We start from the raw sequence: 5,827 nt of genomic DNA on the forward strand, positions 1-5,827 counted from the left end.
AAACATTCCTGTTTCAGCAAACTCACCAGAGTCCAAATAAACTCCCCCCTCCCCACCCCAAAATGAAAAGAACTGTTGTTTAGGGAGGGTGGCCGTGGGGTGGGGGTATTTGAAGTCAGGAAGTGTGAGGCAGAAAAAGAACTTTCATTCTTTTTGGTTGTTATTGATGTCTGAAAAAAAAGGTTCATAAGAGGCCTTGGCTATCTTCTCTTTTGCGAGTACTAGTTTTAGCAGCAGTATTTCCTTAAAAAAAAAAAAGAAAAAAACTTTTGTAATGTTAACTTATTTTTTTTCATGTTTTATTTTTTATTTCTTCTTTTTTTAACGCTACAAATTGAGTCTTTTTGCCAAAGTGCCTTTGTTGTTTAGACAAATAACTCACTGACTGTGGTCGATGTGGAGCACAGATACTGACGTGCCTCTGGAACACTTTTTTAGGGTCCCAGTCATGATTCAGGATTCAGGATTCAATTTGTGAATGAAAATTCCCAGCAACAGCATGTGCCTTAAGGGCTGAGTGAGCTCAGCAATCCGAGGCGCCGACGAACTCGAGTGGCACACACTTGTACGGGTGCGCACTGGGCTTGGGAAAATGCCCGGTGTGAATCCTCTGAAGGCATTGTTCTTGTTTTGACTGGAGTCTTCATTTTGACTGTAAACTGAACTCTGTCCCAGTCCCAGCCACGTCGATGGCGGGCCAACAGCAACTGCTGGCTACGCAGATAAGCAGCCAGCTCGCTCCTCCTTGTCCACATCTCGGCCTTGGATTTCATTAACCAGCGAAGGATTCCTTTCTTATCGTGGCTTTTTACTTGCTCAAATGTGCACATGACACTCAGCTGGACCCAAATGAAGACGCGGTGACAAAGATATACGCATTAGAGGCGTGCTTTAAGGCTCAGTGGAGGAATGCCATGACCTAAAAGGGATGTTTTTGCTTTGCATTATCAGTGTTTTATGCGGACACTGTTGCCTTTTCACGTCTGCGCTCAGAACAAGATGGTCTAGTATGAGAAAAAAAAGCCACCGCCACGAGCACCCCCAGCCTTTTGATCCTCAGCCCTCTCAGCTGTTTAGCATTACATTCTAATTGCTGTTTACAAGGAGCCAGAGGACAGGCTTAAAAGTTTGACTTTCTTCCCCTTTGCTCCGTTTTTTTTACCCCTGACTTCAAAAATACATTTCAGTATTATCTTTTCGTCGGCCAAGCAAGTATTTGTTATTGTCCGTCTGTGTGTGTGTGTCTGTTTTGTTCTTGATCAAAACTCAGTTTCTCTTAAGCATCAAGCGCTTCTTCTGTCATCCAATGGAAAGAATCTAGAATGTACTAATGTACGGTGCATATGTTAGAAATGTTTGGGGGGACCGATGCCAACTTCACAAACAGGGGGAATGAAATTGAAGTCAATGGGAGAAGTTGAAGTTGGCTCTCTGTGCTGACTTTTTAATTTTATGTATATCTTCAAGGTACTGTTTATATGTGTCAAAATGTACACTCCTTCAGAAATTGTGCAGTTTTCCTTCTTTTTTTTGACAAACCCAGACTGTGCATCTGGTCAAGGACTTTGAGAGGGAGTGAAGCTGCACAAAGTAACTTTTTGACCTTTTTATGTGTCTTGAATGTGCAAACTGTTTAAAAAAAAAGCTGCACTTACAGTTTTCAGTGGAGGTGTTTTTACATAAAAATGAATGGAAGTAAAGAGAAATGAAGGACAACTCTATGTTATTCCTGTTAGTGTGACTATGGAAGTATTATGGAATGAATCGCACTAGCCACTCCCCAGGCACTATTTGCTTATGCAGGTGGGGGGGCTCCCACATGTGTTTTTTATACACCTGATCCAGGCAGGGTGGCTGCGGGGTACCATCGGACCCGCTCCTTGTGTTTCTAATCGCACTTCTGAACCTCTGGGCCGCTCGTGACCCTCACACCTCACACAATACCCGCTTTCTGGGAAGAGGCAGAGCAAAAGGACGGAGGCTTCAGAGACAACAAAGATGCCTTTGTTGTTCCTACCTGCCCCCCCCCCCCCCTCCCCCAAAGAAAACCCTACAAGTATAAACAAAGCCACGAGTTTTGGTACTGTATATGTCTTTCTCCAGCACAAACCATGCTTTCACAACCATGCTGACGAATGGAAAGCAAACGTATATTAAAGCTTATAAATTATTATTTCAGACTTTGTCGAAACAAAGAAAGTGGTGACCATAGTTTGGTTCTTTTATTGTTAAGTTATATAAATTGAAATGTTATGTTTATTTGTTTGTTTGTTTTGATAGAGACTGGATTTTCAATCCAATGACCAAACACATATCTCATCTTGTCCGATTTGCTCTCATGTAAAATATCTTTTATAAAAACAGTTGTTACTTGATGAAAGCAATGAATAAACCTCTAAATGAAATCGATGGGGTTTGGGGTTTGTTTTTGTTTGTTTTTTTCCATGTTACTGGTTCACTAACGAACTTAATACCAAGCAACAACTTCCACGGGTGAAAATTAAGCCAATGTGGAAGTTCCTGTAACCTTCCTCATTTGGCCAATTGAGGCCCTCTGTTTCGCAGACAGGTATCTGTTTGTGCTGATAGGGCGATTAACTGTGATAAATAGAAGAGGAATCACAAATCTGCTGTTGTCTGCATACACAACAAAAGTTGCACCAAATGGAATTTCACATTAGCTTGCAGGTCAAGCCAGAAGCTCATAGGTTTGAAAAGAAAACAAGAGTACAACCTTTTAAGTTGAGCCTCCTATTGCAAAGAGATGCATGTTGTGCAAGCTGACTCTGACTGATTGCAACCCGTTGGCAATCTGTCCACATTTTGAAATTAGTTGGCAATGATTTGCAAACCTTCAACAATCTGTCTGACAGTGATTGCAGTCAGACTGTTGTTGTTTGGAGACAGGTCACTGTAACTACTTGCAATCAGCTGCTGAAAGTAAAAACAAGTAAGAAGAAAAAAAACAAGAAACCAACAATTTTTCCTAGTGGTAAGTAGGCTGCCATTCTATTTTCACTCTAGTGTGACTGAGCTGTGATATTACTTACAACTACGTGCATCTGGCCTTGTTAACCAAGCTTCCTAGTGTTAACTGATAACTTAGCACTCCACCCTCTGATCCTTTAACACACCCCAAAAAACAAAAAGGCAATTCTCAAATCAAGGCTTTAAAACAGGGTATTACAAGCTACAGGTGGTTAAGGTGGGTACATGCATATACAATTAAAGCTTAAATGTTAAAAAATTGCTAACATGTTAAACTGTTAGCAATATCAGCAATCACCGGAAGTGACGCTTTCATCGTAGATGTAAAGAACATTGGTGAGAAATGTGCGATCAAATGTAGGGTTTCTACATGTAAAAAAAAGAAGAAACACAAAAACGTATATAGCCTGTGTGGAACTGAGGAGATTTGTAATAAATCTATTTGGGTTTACAACAATAAGCGAAACCTCTAATAGTACGTTCAGTTACTTTATTCAGTTATAGTCCAGATTTAAACACAAACTGAAGAAATTTTACATGGTAAGAGTATTTAGAGAGAATGAAAGTGCCGCAAATTACACACAGGAGTGTTATTTTTTATCATTTCAAACGTTTTGATGAGTGAAGAACATGCAAACACAAATTCTGTAAACAGTCACTTTGGGCAACTTTAGCCTTCTTTTGTATATGTAAGGAGGCCAAAGTTTTAATTCCATCTACGGGCCACGGCTCGACACTAAATGTAATATAGGAGATGTTTGTTTATGACACAAAAGGCGTGGTGGTTTTTAAGAGCTAAACAAACTAATCATGACAAACCATTGGGAGAGCTGAATGTACACAGCAGTTAGCTGCGTCAACCGCATACCACACATTAGTGGTTTGGGCCCCAGCGTTTGCTATCTCATGTGTATTTTTGCTACCTTAACGAGAATGTTTGACTTTATTTGTTCAACTTGGGATCACATCAAAATCTGTCTCTTTGCAGTTGAAGAGAGCAGAAGGAGATAAATGGCTTTGAATATAGGTTTCATAAAGTTTTGGTTTTCTATATCCTCTGTCATGATGTGGATACCTACTATAGTCTGCGACTATAATTTGAACATTTGCGGTACGGTGGATTCTGCATGATAAAGCCAACAGACAAAGCAACAAGCTTTTATACAGTGATGTGGCACCTCAGGAAGTCCAGGGGAAAGACTGAATTTATGCCTCACACTTCCGAGGTGTGTCCTTTTCCTTGGGGCTCAGTCCTTCCTGTATATTAATGGCTCTACCATGCCACTGCGTTTCCCAAACCTGAGCTCTGCCACGGAGCTGAGGCCAAGACCTCTCTCTTGGCAGGAGAGGTAACAAGCTAGAGGAAACAAGGCTGCAAGGGTTTTGTAAGATGGTGACAGAGCTTTTACCAAACTGAAGGGAGTGAACACCACAATCTGGCTAGTGTTGCAAGAGGCATCCTGTGGTTTCATTACGAATCAGAACCAATCAGGATGTCCCTTCGGTTTTCCTGTTACACAGCTGTCTCTGGACCTGCGAGATGGCTCTCGCTGACACTTCCTGAAAGAATCCTTTCAGCTTTTTTGACCTCTCATCCCTCACTGCACTTAGCTGGCCAAACCCCAGATTCCCTGAGCAACATTTTCCATTGAAAACCTAAGTGATATTCCACTCTGCCTATAGCTTTCCCAGTCACCTTTTTATCTGTGGCTTCTCTGCATTTGCTGGTGAAGGACTTGACAGGAGGCATGGAAGTGCACGGTTATCTCAGCGCATGAGACAGACTTCTCTGGACTTCACCTTCGCCATTTTGCTGCAAACTAAACTCTCGCTGACACCAGGTAAAACCACACAGAGGGAAATCTAAGAAAGCAGACGTTCTGAAAACCATTTCCCCATTCGATGAAGAAACACGACTCCAGTGGCATGCTGAAGTAATTAGTTACCTTGCTGCGAAGGATGCTTCGAGGAGCCTCTGTTCATTCAAACCAGGACTTTGTCTTTTGGATGCAAATACAAGGGAACCGCTGGGCCTAATTGTTAGATTCCTGAAAGAATTGACTGATTAAAAAATTCATCCGGCCTTGCAATCATTTCAGGTTTGGGACTGTTTTGGATCAACTGGAACTTCATGGGTGTTTGAGAAGGCGAGACATTAAGGCCACCGCTTAGATCACGGACACTGTGTGAACAGAACTAATCACATGGGAGGGAAAAAGGGTCAGCGAAGCCTTATTATTACAAATTAGACCCTATAAATTATTATGTTTTCCCAATGGGCACATCTGTACTGTAGATCAGTTTCACTTTAAGTTTGCATTAGTCTGGGAGCTTTGAGTAGACATGCAAGAATGAGCTGAACTGCACTGCACAGTGAGCGCATAGATAACAAACTAAAAGGATTACTTTCATTATTTCAGATTTTTGTTTTACCTGTAGATATTTCATTTTCACAGTGAAGACAACATTTTTTTCACCCAAGAAGGAATCCGACTCCTGCCTTTCACGCTTCATTTGTCTTGTCTTACGTTCTCTTTCATTATGTATCATTTCCTCAAATCACTCACATTCCGCCTTTCTCTTCTTGATTCCACTATTATATTAAAGCCACATTTCTCTGCACTTCTTCTGCGTTGCGCTTTATTGTGGTGTGGTTTCTGACTCCCTCTCCTTGTTGAGCTAACCTAAGGCAGTTGAAAAATATTTCCTGTCTTCGTTTCTCATAATAAACGTCTTCGCAAACCACCGAGAACAAGACGGAGAGAGCCGTGCTTACACGGAACCGCAAGTAAACACTGGTTTTGGCCAAACGAGGACACGCTGGGTGTTATTACAGGTG

The sequence above is a fragment of the Diplotaxodon limnothrissa genome, linkage group LG9 (genome assembly GCF_057381915.1).
Source record: "Diplotaxodon limnothrissa isolate DT_005_m linkage group LG9, D_limnothrissa_male_GT1.1, whole genome shotgun sequence".
NCBI classification, from domain to species: domain Eukaryota; kingdom Metazoa; phylum Chordata; class Actinopteri; order Cichliformes; family Cichlidae; genus Diplotaxodon; species Diplotaxodon limnothrissa.